Source organism: Carya illinoinensis, chromosome 15, assembly GCF_018687715.1.
Source record: "Carya illinoinensis cultivar Pawnee chromosome 15, C.illinoinensisPawnee_v1, whole genome shotgun sequence".
Taxonomy (NCBI): domain Eukaryota; kingdom Viridiplantae; phylum Streptophyta; class Magnoliopsida; order Fagales; family Juglandaceae; genus Carya; species Carya illinoinensis.
In genome coordinates, this window is record NC_056766.1 from 3525142 (window position 1) to 3541898 (window position 16757).

A 16757-nucleotide genomic window follows, 5' to 3' on the forward strand; every position below is an offset into this window, starting at 1 on the left:
AAAGTTTTGTAGTTAAAATAAAAACCCATAAAAAACAGAGATTGAGAAGAATATCCAAATAGCTGTCTCTCATAATTTCAAAATGATCGATCCATGGGACAAAATCCCAGGGGAAACATGAATCATACAAATCTCTGACTTTTCACCCGGGATACATGGTATTCAAGCCAGATTCACCTACGAGATCTTCCCCAAACACTCGAATCCGATATAGAAGCGACACAAATATATTAACAGGTAGCAGTAAAACAAACGGAAACAAAAGAATGTAAACCAAATTTAATCTAAATGTGAGAAAACACTCGACTTTATCAGTTAGCTTTATATTTTGGTAATGAACTTCGGCAGACAGATCAGCAATTTATACGAAAACAAGCATTTAATCAGAACCCAGAAAGCTAAACGATCCAAACCTTGAAATTTTTCTTCTCTGGTCGATGAAACTGACTGAAATTCAGGGAAAAGTAAGCAAAACTCTAGAAATCAAAGATCTGGGTCGGAGAGCAGAATAGGTAGTCCGGATCCCGGTACCAACCACCACCGGTATCAAAATGCCCCAAATAAACTCAACAAAATCAGTTCTCAAAAAATCCCCAAATTCGAAACCGGAGGTCCCCTGCATATCTAGGGTTTTTTTCCAACCCAAAACCCTTTGAACCCTTGTCCTAATTTATCCAAAAACATCCTCAAAAACAAACATTTCATTCTATAATTTTAGCGAAATTTATGAAAATGAAATCAAAAGAAACGATGGCTCATTTCGGGTAGGGCTGGGGATTGTAGAATCAAATATCAATCAAAGAATCAAAAATCTGGAATGGGCATACCGGCGTGATGCGAGATTCAGGGAAGTCGGAGAGATGAAGGACAGCCAACCGTCGCAAGGTAGAAGACGCGGGATGTCGAAGGAGAGAGGGAACCGAATCACATTTGGGGATGTACAGTGAGTCCCCATATATGGGGACCTTCTGTAGCAGCCGGATAGTTGATCCCCATTTTGGGGAACCGGATGGAGGAGGGTTTTTAGATCAAACCCTAAAAATATCCCTAAAATATGAGGATGCGGAAGGGATGGGGAGCCGGATGCGAGTGCTCTAACCTTGTAAACTATCCAAATTGCCATGTTATACTAGTTAATAATACATTAATATAACTAATTAATCTATTTTTTTAATAGCTTAAACTTTTGATATAAATAATGATTTCATAATATCTTTAAATAAAAATAATAATAAATTGGTGAGGATTTTTCCTTGTTGGAAACTATTCAATTTGGACATATTGTTGTGTTGTCCTATTTAGAAATTAATTCCACCCTTTGCAATAGTAATTTTTAGGGATGAGTATGCATGACTTAGGACTGGTTTGGTTATAAAAAATCAAACTATCTCATCTCATCTTATGTAATTATTATAATTGTCTCAAATTCTCATACAAAATATAATAAACAATTCAACTTTTTCAATTTTCAAAACAAAATCAATATTAAAAAATTATATTATAATAATATTTTATTTAACTTTTAACAAAACATATCATCTCATCTCATTTGAACTGTGTAACCAAATGAGGAATAATATTTACAGTTTTAGGATGTATAAATCTCGTACATTCATTTAAAAAAAATGAATAAATTTGAAATCTACATGAAAAAATTATCTTTTAACGAAAGACACCAAATTTTTTTTTTTTTTTCAACTTGATTCTGCAAGACTTACACATCCTCGAACATTGCTCTTCTAATTGAATAAGTGCAAGAAACGGATGCAGATCTCATGAAGTTTCTTAATTTAGTACAAATTAATTGCTTAAATCTGTTCCATCTTTTTCATATTTGCTAAATGGATATATAGCTAAGTGCATGTAATCCAGAACGATGGAATTGGGGAATCTTTTGATTATCCAAAGTTCAAAATATTGTTTTGGTCATTCTTACTTTTCTTTTAAATAAGATATCATGTCATCTCTTTTTGGACCATTTGCTTTATCTTTTTTAGTTTATTTTGCAAGTTTAAAATATTAGCCACATTTACTCTTCTACTTGTCCTTCATTTGCCATAGGTTTCTCGAGAACTTTAAATAATTAGAATTTAGATATATTCCATTTTTCTCTGCCTAAACTTATCCTTTTGTCTGCTTCTTTATTTCCCCCTTTTTAGTGACCGTAAAAAACAGATGTTTACCTGTAAAAGAAAATATGTGCGAAAAACAGATGTTTGCAAGTAGACTTTTTCTTTAAAGTTTTGTGATATTGCTATATACTACCCATCACATCGACCATGCTTTCTCCCATTATTTCTGCTCCTCACTCCCACCATATGTCTCCTTGCTCTCACCACCAATCATCTGCTAGCAGCTAGCATCTTCCTTCAAATCTCTGTTTCTTTCAATCTTTCTATTTCCAAATCCTTCCGGCTTTTCTAAATCGTCCTTTTTGTATTGCTCGATCTCGTGGCCTCCAAAAGTCATAATTAAACGTACAATAATGATTAAAACCACCGTTACAAATCTCACAGTCAAAGAATAAGAAATCTAATTATTTTCTCTTTCCTAGAAGAAAAAAAATCAGAGTTTAGACATATAATTGGTTTTCACAAGTATCACTTGCTAATAAACTTGTAATTAAAAAATAAGACTCACCGACAAGATTCATATATATATATATATATATGTATATTATTTTCCAGTACGTAATCTAATTACCTGTATCAGCTGAATGAGTTCAAGGAATTACTCGAAAAAGGCTACGGAATGACGTTTGGTAAAGCAGGGAGTCAATTTGGGCGGATCGTTAATAATTTTTAATTTTGCAACTGAATTGACGAGAAAGATTATGGTGAATAAGTTGATCTTGTCCAACATAAGAAAGAATTTATTTGCAAAGCCAAGCTAAGGAAAAAAAACCCATAATTTTTAGAACCCTTTGGTAGACTGACTTGTTTGTGTAAGAAGTTATTTTCAGATATTTTACTTTCAAACATAAGTAAAACAAAAGGAACTGGCTACACTTTTCACTTGAGTAGCACTCTTTTATTTGGCCACTAGTCACTTTTAATTTTTTTTTTCATTTTTCCTTTCACATTTTTTTAATATATTTAAATCTTTTTAAAAAATAAAAAAAAATATACTAATACAGATTTTAATTTGTACATGGCCCATTTTTTAGTGTTTTGATGAATTCATTTTAATTTTCGTCATAAATGATAAATTATATTAATTTTCATATCTAAAACAAGCATAATATATATAATAATTTAAAGTATCAAATCCAGATATTTTAAAGACGTTCTCCCATATATATATATATATATATATATATATGTATGTATGTGTTGACTTTTGTGACTTTTTTGTAATCCCACACCGGTGGGAAATAAGAAAGAAGCATAATTGTTAGGTTATAAATAAGAGACTTAGCCTCTTAGTTTAAGTACACCAGTTGAAAGCTTATCTAGTAACTTTTGACTTTAGTTAAATTCCTCTATTAGCCTTTTGTAAAAAGGGAAGAGATGTAAAGTTAAAGTTTTACTAGTAGGGTAGCTTTGTAAGTGTGGTGAGGAGAAAAATTGTGTGATTGTAACAATTTTTCACATAGTAAATTTTTTTCTCTGGGTCTGGTGGTTTTTCTCCTGTTTTGGAGTTTCTACGTAAATTTCTTGTGTTGTTATTATTTCTCTATTTTTCTTGTTATTCCTGCAAAGGGTAGATCCTAGGGGGGTGAATTTGGAGGTCCAAATTCCCAACAATTGGTATCAGAGCCACTAGGTTCTTTTTGTGGGGTGGAGTTTTGGTGTGGTAGTGTGGATATGTACAGTCTAAGGAGGTTCTGTCTAGGAGATTGGAAATTTTAAGTGTGTCCATTGTGACCCTCCAATCTTTCCTAGGAACTGACTTAGTGAGGTACTATTCATTTCTACAGTAAATTCATCAAAACAATATCAGGAAGTAGGGCTTCAAATCTTGTCAGATTTGAGGTGGAGAGATTGGTTTACACAAGGTGTGGAAGGGCAGATCAACCCCTGAAGTCAGCAGTGATTCTAACGACTGGTGAAACGGCTAGTACAAGGAGCTGGTTCGGCAAGTGGCTCCAAGTCAGTAAATGGAGATACTAGTATTGATACTAATGTTGTGTCTCTCTCCATGAAAAATGAGACATGTACATCCTTATGGCATGCTGCTAATTCCCAAAGTTGTCATGATAGAGGATGTGTTAATATTAGCAGGTCCACAAGTTTGCACACGGGCTTTGGTTTGGCATTAATGCAGGGTGTGTGGTGGAAATTTATGTCGATGGCTGATGAACTTTCAGGAAAACCAAACGTGGAAGTTACACCATAATTTTCAGCAAGGTTGTTTTCGACATGGGCCGAAGTGAAATGCTTGGAATTGGTTTATTCTGAGTGGATATGCTTTTATGGTGAAGCATGATAGCGGAAGCTATGAAGATCTTCATTGCAGTGGAGCTTGGCTGTGGGACCAGTCAAAGTCACAAGGTGAAAATTGTTGACTTTTGTGACTTTTTTGTAATCCCACACCGATGGGAAATAAGAAAGAAGCACAATTGTTAGGTTATAAATAAGAGGCTTAGCCTCTTAGTTTAAGTGTACCAGTTGAAAGCTTATCTAGTAACTTTTGACTTTAGTTAAATTCCTCTATTAGCCTTTTGTAAAAAGGGAAGAGGTGTAAAGTTAAAGTTTTACTAGTGGGGTAGCTTTGTGGGTGTGGTGAGGAGAAAAATTGTGTGATTGTAACAATTTTTCACATAGTGAATTTTTTTCTCTGGGTCTGGTGGTTTTTCTCCTGTTTTGGAGTTTCCACGTAAATTTCTTGTGTTGTTATTATTTCTCTATTTTTCTTGTTATTCCTGCAAAGGGTAGATCCTAGGGGGGTGAATTTGGAGGTCCAAATTCCCAACAGTATGTATGTCATTTCGACATCAGTATAATATATAAGAATATATCCAAACAAATGTAAAATCACTAGAACAAAAAAGAGGTTTGGGAAAGTTATTTGGAAGGATTTGGAAAGATAAGAAAGATATAAAGAAGAAATTTGAGCGAAACCATTTGGAAAGAGGAAAAAAGAAAAAACAGAAAATGGAAACACAGTAAACGTAAATTATTTTGACCCCACAAAATAAGCTAAAAAAGAGATCAAAGCTAATGTCCACAAAATATGATCTCTTTTTCAAAAGAAAAGTAGGAATGACGATATTAAAACAATGCTTTTAAGTTTGGATAAGCAAAAGATTCTCCAATCCCAGTGGACTACTACAAAGCAGCAAATACCAAAAACGATGGAACCAATTAATTTAAACAATTAATTAATTTGTGCTAAGTTGGGAAAATTAAATTATATATATGATCCTGATCACATGATCTCTCTCTTGAGCGCCTATTTAAATAGAGTATTAGCCAGCCACTAATTAGATCCTCAGCTGAGTTGCCCTTCATTCCCCCTTCATTCCCACAGGTCTGCAAACGTAGCAAAACAAAAAACAAAAATTCAAGCAATTGATCAGACAAAAGATATCTTATCCAAAGATAAAAGCAGTCAAAAAAATGAATTAAGCCATCATGTTAATTTGTGACCGACAAAGCAAATTAAAGATTTCTGTGTAGAACAATAATTGAAAAGTTATCTCAATCATGGAATGACTCCTAAAAGAAGTCTTTCTTTTCTTTTAGAAGTCTCCCACTAGCACGCAGCTGCTAAACCATGCACGTTGGATGCGACCAATTTATAAAGTATAAATCTTAATTAATAACCCAATTTATAAACCCTAATTAATTTCCCAATTAACTTTTATTTTTCTTTGGTTTTTGAAATCCTTCTAATTCCAGAATTAAAAGCGATTAGTAGCTCCACATGATGTACATGATTGAGGATAATCATGTACTTAATGTCTATACCTTGCAAGCGAAAAAAGTTAGAAATGTCAATATCTTTCACAATTTATTATGCGCCCATTACGTAGGAAAAGTTAATGATCATCTTGCTTTCCAATTAACTTTTCGTGCCCCACGTGATTGGTCCTACATGATGTCTGATCATCCATGTCTGACATCATTCGTCATTCGTCATTATTAGTTTCTGTAAGAAATTAATTAAAGGAAGAAAAATAGAGTTATGATCAGCATTATACAAAAATAATGGAACGATCGATAATTATGAATAAAAAAACAAAGTTTAATTTGTACGTGGCCAATTATTTAGTGTTTTCATCAATTCACTTTAATTTTCGTCATAAATGATAAATTATATTAATTTTCATATCTAAAACAAGCATAATATAATAATAATTTAAAGTATCAAATCTAGATATTTTAAATTCGTTCTCCCATTTACATAAAAATATATATGTATATATATATTATATGTATGTCAGCTATTGTCACTACAACATTTGTTGATTTTTACCGTGAGGCTATGTATTCGGAAAAACTATACTTGTAGTGGGAAACGTTTTTTTCTTACTAAATATATCCGTAGGAGACTAGTAACTTAAAAGTTGGTGACGTACACAAAGTATTTTTCTCCACCAATTCATGAACACATGGCAAATGATGACCTTTTTCCCACCAACTATATCGTGGAGAAAACCAATGAATTTTACGGCAAATGATTACTCAAATCAGTTTATGTTGGTGGGAAATATTAGTTTTAACACGAAATGTGCTGGTGAAATTTATATGTTTTATGAACGCATTTCATAGGAATACATCTTTCCTAACCAAAACCACTCATCAATAATGGACGAAAATAAACTATTTCAGACCTAATGAACACATGGGAAGTAAATATTTTGCATGACATTGTTTCGTGGCAATACATACTTTCCACATCATTGCCAATCATGAGTAAAAGTTATAAATATAATTTTTCGGACTATTTGATTTTGTCAGTAAAGTGTATTGTTCATGATATTTGTTTGATAGAAAAACTTTTTGCCCACTTTGAGCATTTTATTGAAATTAATATTTTGCCACCCTTCCTTTCGGTAGCTTACTTAGAATATAGTTTCTCAGTGTATGGCTTAGTCGGAATACAATTTTTGTCACCTATTTCTTTGTGGGAAATACTACAGGAAAATGTTAACTGCTTTTACCATTTCTAACTCTTCTAAAATGGTCTTTTCTCACAATATCAAGATGCTATATATATAGGCTATTATTAAATCTGCAATCACACACACACATATATATAACATAACTAATGCCAAGTACTTGGATCCAAATTCTCTGGTTGCACCTATGTATATATATAACACTTTGAAAAATAACATTTAAATATTAAAATACATCAACCCATGCATGGAGATACATCAATGTTTGAGTAGGGAGTACAAGAGGGAAGCCTACATTTTCCTAAGTCACATCAACCTAATCAATTAATAGAACCCAAAATGCTTAATATAATCCATGTATACATAATATTTTGGGTTCTAGACCCAAAAGATGAATCCCCAATCCCAATATTGTCATTGACTAGAAAATAAGGGATCTGCATGCTACAAAAGCCAAAGGACGTGGAACCAATTTAAATAATTAGTCAAGGTAATGAAATAAAAAATTACTTCTTTTTTTTTTTTCTTTAAAAGAAAATTTGGTTTACTTCTAATCTACTTTTGGTGGAGGAAAACCCTATTCATCTGAATATTAATTAATTTACATGTCATTTATGAAGAAAATCCAACAAATTGTGCTCATTCAGTTTCAACTGTTAAGATTGATGGGAAAAAAAAAAGTGAGTCATTGTACATCCATCATGTACAATATTGACAACCAGATGATCCTCACAAAATATTTACATTGCAAGTTTTTTATAGTCACTACAAGAAAAATGACTTTTTACGTCGTTTAAATTGGATGTAAAAAATACAAAATGGTTATCAAAATTTTTTTTACAACCATTTTATGTTTTCTGTATCTAATTTAAACGATACAAAAAGTCATTTTTCTTATAATGAGTTTGATACAATGTATCACTTTAATAACTTAGAGTACAAATTGAAGTGTAAAATCACTAGAAGCACCAGCTGCTAAACCATTCGTGTTGGAGGCAACGGGAGAGCAAAAAAGCGGTAATTTAGAAAAGTTGGAAGGATTTGGAAAGATGATCAGAAAGATAGAAAGAAGAAGAAATTTGAGCGAAACCATCTGGAAAGAGGAAAAAAGAAAAAGCAGAAAATGGAAACACAGAAAAGGTAAATTATTTTGACCCCACACGTCTGCAAAAGCTAACAAAATAAGCTGAAAAAGAGAAAGCTAATGCCACGAAACGTGATCTCTTTCTTAAAAGAAAAGTAGGAATGACGAAAGCAATGATTTTAACTTGGGATAAGCAAAAGATTCTCCAATCCCATCATTATGGATTAGTACAAAGTTGTTATCCATGCATGAGCAAATACCAAAAAAGATGGAACCAATTAATTTAAACAATTAATTGGTACTAAGTTGGGAAACTTCATGCATGAGATCGAGCATCCACTTTATATATTATATGATCCTGATCACACGATCCCTCTCTTGAGCACCTATTTAAAATATTAGACTATTAGCCAGCCACTTAGATCCTCAGCTGCCTCGCCTTCATTCCCACAGGTCTGCAAATGTAGCAAAACAAAAAACATTCAAGCAATTGATCAGACAAAAGATATCTTATCCAAAGTTAAAGTAGTCAAAAAAAAAAAAAAAAGAATTAAGCCATCATGTTAATTTATGCCTGACAAAGCAAATTAAAGATTCCCACACACAACAATAATTTAATAGTTATCTCAATCATGGAAGGACCTAAAAAGAAGTCTTTCTTTTCTTTTCTATGAAGTCTCACACTAGCACTACTTTTATGGATTTTAAAGAGTTCAAGTAGGCCGAGAGATACATGTAATGACTGATCCAATTGGAAAAAATGATAAAATCTCTATCAATTGTTCCTTTTTTGGTTTCTTATCTCATCTTATTATTATAATTTTATCTAATTTTTATATAAAATATAATAAATAATTCAACTTTTTCAAATTTTAAAATAAAAATAATATTAAAAAAATATAATATAATAATATTTTATTTAACTTTAACATTTTATCTCATATTATCTGTGTAATCAAATGGGACATCTCATCTCATCTCAACTTTCAAATAGAATCTCTCTTCCTATTCCATTCTAAGTAGGATGAAGAGATATAGCTCATCTGTCATTGTTGGACTAACAATTTGATTAAGGAAGGGTGTCTTTTAAAAATAAATTATTCAACCGAAAAAATGAATATTAGTATTCAAAATTATTACGTTAAAGGCAATGATATTTGGAGATGTCGTGACATTAATGCAACGCATAACGTTAATGCATTCATTTTGAAAAAAAGTGAAGTTCACAACTGAAAATATTAATTTTTTATATGAGTCCTATAATTACTCACTTTTTCAAAAGGAGTACTGTGTGGCACTTGCACATTTTAGTATTACTCGAATTAATATGTAAGTACCCAATGGCACCTCTTGTGGCACGCTTAGAGTCATAATTAAGGGCTTGTTTGGAAAAAAGTTTTATTTCCAAAATTCTCATCTCATTTCATTTCATCACATCCCATTTCTTTCCCAAACATTACTCAAATACAAATACTTTTAAACTAATCATTACAACTGTTTCAAACTTTGAAAAAAAAAATCAACATTTTCAAATCTCCAAATAAAAATAATATTAAAAAACCATATTCTAACAATATTTTAATTTTATAATATTTTTTATTCAACTTTTCCTCTCATTTCTCAAAACTTAAAAAATACTCAACTCAAACTATCTCACCACTATTCACAAATTATTTACCACTATTCACAAAAGTCTAACATGAGTAAGCTTTAGGAACGAAAAAAAAAAAAAAAAAACTAGGGGTTTAGTTTGATTGTTAATTTCCAGTTAATGCTTGATTATGGCTGGAAAAAAAATGAGTAAATGTATTATGTTAAAAAATGAACAAAGAAGATCAACTTATTTATTCACCATATATAATATAACATAATTAACATATTTACTGAATTTTCACTAAATAAATGCCAAAATAATAATTAGTAATGTTCTCGATCATTTTCTACATGAAAAAGGTAAATCTGAGGCAAATTAGACCGTACTCTCAAACCTAGCTTTGCAAAATAAAATTAATGGAGGTAAATCTCTGTGGAGCCCAATTCTGAAATGTTTTTTTAGTGTTTTTCTAAAATATTGTGAAGCCCAAGATTGATTTGGAAGTGGGTTTTCTTTCAAATCTAGTGTGAGTTTGTGTGAAGGCAGTGGTCTCAGCCCGTGTGAAAGCCCAGCTCAAGGTGAGGAGCCCAGCCTCTCATCTTTTGAACGGCGCCGTTTTGGTTTGGAGGGTGAGAAAACCCTACTTTTGTCTCTCCTCTTTTTCTCTCTCCTCTTTTTCTTTCCCCTCCCTTCTCTCCCCGAGCACCGTACCACCCCAACCATGACCTTTTCGCAGCCCATGCTGCCCCCACGCAGGCACCACACGTCTGAAATGCACAGTCCACTGTCCCTGTCTGGCCACCGCCCCCTTCTCCCCCAATCCGTGCCTTTCTCTCTCTGCCTCCCCGTGAGCTTTTCAGCTAACGCAAACCAGCCGTCGCGCACCATGCATTGTGAAGCTTGCCCATCTTTTCCGTCCTGCCCACCGTCCAACTCCACCAACAAAGCCGTGGGTTGTGCTGTTGTGGAGGAGTTCCACGACCTATAAATAGGTCGAGCCTCTACCCGTTTGGAACCCATCCCAAGCCCTCCTCTCCATCTCAATCTCGTTCTCTACCTCCCCAGATCTCACATTCCCTCTCTCTGTTTCCTTCCAGTGCAATTTAGAAAATTTTCACCTAGGGTCCCGCCGCATACCGTCGTGGTTCGTCGCCCTCAGGTGTTCACTGGACGTTGTCTGACCACCCCCCCCCCCGGGGGCTCCGCTACCACTCAGCCTCTCCCCCTCTTAGATCTCACCCTATAATCGAAACTAGATCTCTCTCTCTCTCTCTCTCTCTCTCTCTCTCTCTCTCTCTTAGGGTTTACGGCGCGGCCAACTATCACCAGCCACTGCAGCCCCTCCTTCCCCATCACAGTGGAGAAGAAGAAAAGAAGCAAAATTCGACAGATTGAAGGAGAATGGAGATGAAGCAGAGAGGAGAACGAAAAGCATGGAGAAAAAGGGTAGTCGGCGGAAGGCAAAGAAAAAAAATGAAGCTCTACGCCGCCCAAAACGACGCCGTTTAGAGGGGAAGAGAGGGCAGTGTTCATGGGCAACGGGTTGGGCTGGAATCCGAGTGGGCTTGGGCCCAAAAATGAAGGAAATCCAACAGCAATAAGCCCAAACCGCGATATAAGGATATAAGAAATAAAAGACACAATAAAAATAAATAATAAGGCAATTAAAAACCACTACAACTCTATATTAATAAAATAAAATATTTAAAGCCTAACAATGAAATAATTTAAGTTGGAGAGTAATTTAAATGCAAAACAATAATTAATAGCAAGTAAGCATATAAAATAAATTTCACATTCTAAAAATATAAAATAAATCCAACGATTAACACATTAAATTTAAAACAAGAGAGCCATTAATTATAATATAATCTTTCATTAAAAATAAAAAGTAAATACGAGGTATTACAACGTAGGTATGGTGGTAGAGTCCCACCTGCAATTTTCACCTATAGTCTTCAATAAATGATTATGTTGGATTATTTTCTGAGAAAATGACGGTTTGTGATTTAATAGATACTAGCACCATTTTCTAGGAAAATTGTTGGTTTATGTTTAGGCCATTTCTGGAAAAATGACATATATTATTCATGGCTTGTTTTGGGTTAAAAGAGATTTTTGACGTACGTTGGGAAATAATCATTTTTGGAAAAAATGAAGATTTTGGGTTACATATATGTTTCGTCATGTGCACGCATGATTGTTGGATGTATTAATGTGTTTTAATCTCTTAGTTTGTTTGGGTGATTACTTATTGAGATTTATAGTCTCACGATATTCAATGCAGATAAGGACGTTGAGCCGGAGACTTTGGCTCCACCAGAGGAGTAACCTGGGGTTGCTCTGTGTATTGAGATTTATTTTCCCGCTCGTTTATGTATTTTGCCCTTTGTATTATAGTTTTTGGGATAACTGTATAACTCTTTTTTATATTACTTTTATTTTGATAAACTTGTATTTAAAATTTCTGGTACTTAATTGATTTATTTAATTTATCCGCTACATTTTTGTTGTACAATTTCTGCATGTGCATACTTGGCACTTATTATTGAGAACCCGTGTTGTTATCATCCCGACTTCACGATTCCTACATTTCCGTACGTAAAAGTCAGGGCGTCACAATATTTACATTAGAATATAATTTATGACTGACAAAGTAAAATTAAGTTCTTACAACAGTAATTTAAGTAAATTAACAGCTCAATCATGGAATGACCACTCGTACTCTTTTCTTTTCTTCTCTTTTTTCATCTGTCTAGTCTCCCACTAGAGCCAGTATGGTTTTTAAGATTTCTAAAATATTTATCGAAAATTTAAGAGTTCAAAAATGTAGATGTAATCAGTCATGAGCCAATGATCCGACTAGAAATTAAAATGATAAAATCTTTTATCAGTGACTAAAAATCTCTCTTCATGCATCGCCCATGTTAAGTAGGAAGATCAGATATACATATATATATATATATATATAGCCGTACGTCCTTCAAGTGGGACTAACAATATTTATTAAGGAATGGTGTTTATTAAAAATAACTAATTATTGTACAAATCTCAAAGAAACAAGCTACGTACAAATCTTTGTTAAAAATTGGACCCCAACTAAAAAAAGTGTAAAAAAACATATTCTTTATTAATAAGATTCAATTTTTTTTTATATAAAAAGTTTGTAGGACTCTTGTCTATTTAATTTTTATTCAAATTTTTCTATCTCATTTCCTATAAGTTAATTGAAATTATTTTGTTACTATTCACAAATTTTTCATCTCATTTCACTTGCCAAACAAGCTCTAAATCTAATAGTAACATAGAAGCATGCAAAAATGGTAAACTCATGAGAATAAATTATCATGACTTCCTTCCTATTATGAAATTATGAATATCTTTGTGCAACAACTTCGGGTTTGGATTAAGAAATCTCCCAAAACTCATCTTAACTAATTTCATCCAATTATTACAATTTTTATAAATTTTCACACAAAATATAATAAATAATTTAACTTTTTCAAAACTCAAAAAAATAATAATATTAAAAAATAATATTCTAACAATATTCTATTTAACTTTCAACTTTCATTTCAAGTCAACTGATCATCTCAATTCACTATCCAAACCATTCTATGCTACATCGGCATTAATTAATTCCCTCCACGTTTCTAAAGAATTTCAAACATATTAATCCGTTTCCATTTAAATTAGAAGAAATAAATATAGAAGTACATATGATCAATCTGTTTTTGTTTTCCTGCTAGTCACTAACTCACGCATGTATGTAACAAACAGGTCATTTTCATCATGCCCATATATATGCATGATTTGTTTCAGGTGAAATCTCAAATGTTTATATTTACATGTAAGGTATTAAAACTAAAACCATTTAATTACCCTTTAAATATTATAAAAACTTGACAAATAGCGCTCATTCAATTTCAACCATCAAGATTGATAACAAAAGGTGAGTCGTACAATATTGACAGTTAGATCTTAACGAAATGTTTACATTGTAAGTTTTTTATAAATTGAATACAATGCATGCATGCATCACTTTTTATAATTAATTAGAGTACAAATTCATCATGTAAATTAACTCACAAGTATTTAAAAGATACAAAACAAAATCTTCCCTATATATTAACTACTTTGTTAATTGAATTCATCATGTGCATTAGCATGCAGGCCGTGTCTACCTAACTAGCTAACTGTTTTGGAAAATTTTGTTTAATTGGATTAGGGGACACTTTTGCCGTCTAAAAACCTTCACTACAAGAGATATGATTTTTTGAGACAAAAAATTTTGTCTCAAAAAATGGAAATTTCGTCCCTAAAAATTTTGGGAGACGAAAAAATTTCGTCTCTATTTTGTCTCAAAAAGGCTGTCTCTATTTTGATTTTCGTCTCCGAAAAATATTTTTAGGAACGAAATTGGGCAGAACCGGTCGAAACCATTCGAACGGGAAATTTTTTCTGAGACAAAAAAAATGTCGTCTCAGAATCAAGTTCGAACGAAAATATTTTTGTTCGAACAACATGAAATGTTAATTCAAACCAATGACCATATCTGACCAAGTCCGTTCGAACAAAAAAGTTTGTAAGCGACTTTAGTTCGAAGAAAAATATTAACTGTTCGAACAAATAATCTATTTACAGAAATTTTCTGTTCGAACAGACTTTTAGAAATGAATTTATTCGAATGAGTATTTAGTTGTTCGAACGAACGCATGGATTGTATTTCCCGGTAAGTTCGAATGGGTATATTTTTGTTCGAATGAGAATTTTTTGGTTCAAATGGATATGTTTTTGTTCGAATGTATGCATAAATGGTAATTTACCATTCGAACGGCATTGATTAAACAAAATGAAATTGATACTAATACAAATTGTAATCTATATACATCAAATTGTAATCTATATACATCAATTGTTCAAATGTTTACAAACATCATAAATATTAAAGGAAATTAAAAAAAACCAAATGAATTATGATTGTGGTGGTAGTGGTGGTATAGGGTTTTGGGACATCATTAATTGAAATTGTTCAAACATTTTTTGGTTATTTAATTGTAGCCTCCCTTCTAATCTTGCTTCTAAATCTGCTGCTTGATCTAATCGGGTCAGCAACTCTTTTTCCTTCGATCTCAATCGTTCTATCTCAAGTACAGCTTCCTCTAATTTTTTAGTCTTGTCGTCATTCGATCTGGCTTTAGAAGATGATGAAGATGTTGAGGATGGCTTCACGCAACGTCCTAAGCCCCTCAAATATCCAGAACGTGATCCAAGAACTTGAGAAAAGATTTGAGCATCGTTGACAGATGATTCATCAGATGGATCCGCAACAGTATCTTTAAGAGATATCATCTTGTCCTGGAAAAAGAAAAACATTAAAATTAGTATATGTAACAAAAATATATTTAGACAATGAAATTAAATAAACTTCAACTTACATAATTTGCCTCTGCCTCAGGATTGCTCCAAACACCATCACGATTTTTATGTGCTTTAGCATACAATTGGATCAGATCATAATCAGTAGGATTTTCTTCTTGCTGTAAAATGAAAATTAATATCATAATTTATACGAAAAAAGTGTATATATTAAGATTTAATTGAGACAATAAGAACTAACCATTTTTTTTGACAAGCGATGAAAAGATCGAGAACCCACGTGATGGTGTATCGTTAAATTTGATCTATTTGCTTTGTTCACTGTACTCCGTTTCTAAAAAAAAGTATTATAATTTTTATTTAATAGATCTATTATATATTATTAAAAAAAAAGATAGTAGCGAAATTACCTGATAAGCAGGATCTTCAAACAGATCACAAACTTTCTCCCATTCGTTTGGTGGCATTGCTTGGAATGGATTTTGACGCGCCTCTATCGTAGTACTGAACTTCTGATAGTGTGCATGGCATCAACCTTTGTACCTCCGGAATGCATTCGACATGAGTTCTTCAATCGTTAGTCGATCCTCCCGCCGACCAAAATTTAGTTCAAACTCGTCCTTCAAAGAATTATAAACAATTAGTATAATTTCAAACATTCGTATTTAAATAAAAATGTTATACAAAGTAACTTATTACCAGACAACGATTTTTGATGTGGTCTTTCACATCTTGGGAAACTTTAGCCCAGGAGGATGTAGCCATCGGTGCATACGTGCGAGTAAGTGTATCGACATAAGAAGCAAGCCAAGCTCCCGAATCCCTAGAGCCACCGGTGTGATCATCAGATATATCAACTTTAATTTTACCCACTTTCCTTACTTTTTCTATGCAGACACCCCTCGTAATGCCTCTAACTCGGCGCTGGTTTACAACAGCTATATATACAAAAATTAAAGCATATATTTTAATTAAATTAATTTTATTTGAAAGATATACAGTGAAAAAATACCTTGTTCTGGTTCTAGTGACGGTGGCCCACCATTGTTGGCAAGTGAAGCACACGGGGATTCGCTAAGTGGTGGGGATGGCTCACGTGTTCTTTTGCGTTTAGGAGGCATATCTGTTTGAAATTATAATAAATTATTATTCGAACAAAATACATGAAATATTTTTATAAGAATTTTACCTACACAAATATCTGTTTGAAAATCATTCGGTATCAGTATTGCTGGACCAATCGCTCTCATCCTCAGTAGAAACTTTAGTTGATTCATGTTCTTCCGACATGTCACCTTCAATTACTTCGGATTTAACATCTTCTCTGCGCAATGGGACCATATCATAATGGCTTAGATCAACAAATAGATTGATGCCTGATTCATTTTCTTGATATGCTTCTTCATGGTCTGGACTATTAACTTCTTCATGTGGTTGATCATTTTCTGGAATATAATCATATACATTTCTTGGCGCAAATTTCTCGACTATTCTCCATGGATTTCCGAACTCCGGATCATCTAAATAAAAAACTTGATTTGCTTGGCATGCGAGAATAAATGGGTCGTCCTCATACCATTTGCGAGATGTATTGACACTTACAAAATATTCATTCTTACGCACTCCCAACCTAG

General features: G+C 32.9%; 1 long non-coding RNA gene across 1 annotated transcript; it reads right to left on the reverse strand.

The window, feature by feature from the left end:
- Positions 1–16002: 16002 nt before the first annotated feature.
- On the reverse strand, positions 16003–16376 carry LOC122296170. Its single transcript, XR_006238414.1, has 3 exons — positions 16317–16376; positions 16136–16246; positions 16003–16061 (listed from the first exon to the last, which is right to left on the reverse strand). It is a non-coding gene; the product is annotated as an uncharacterized LOC122296170 (long non-coding RNA).
- Positions 16377–16757: the final 381 nt, after the last annotated feature.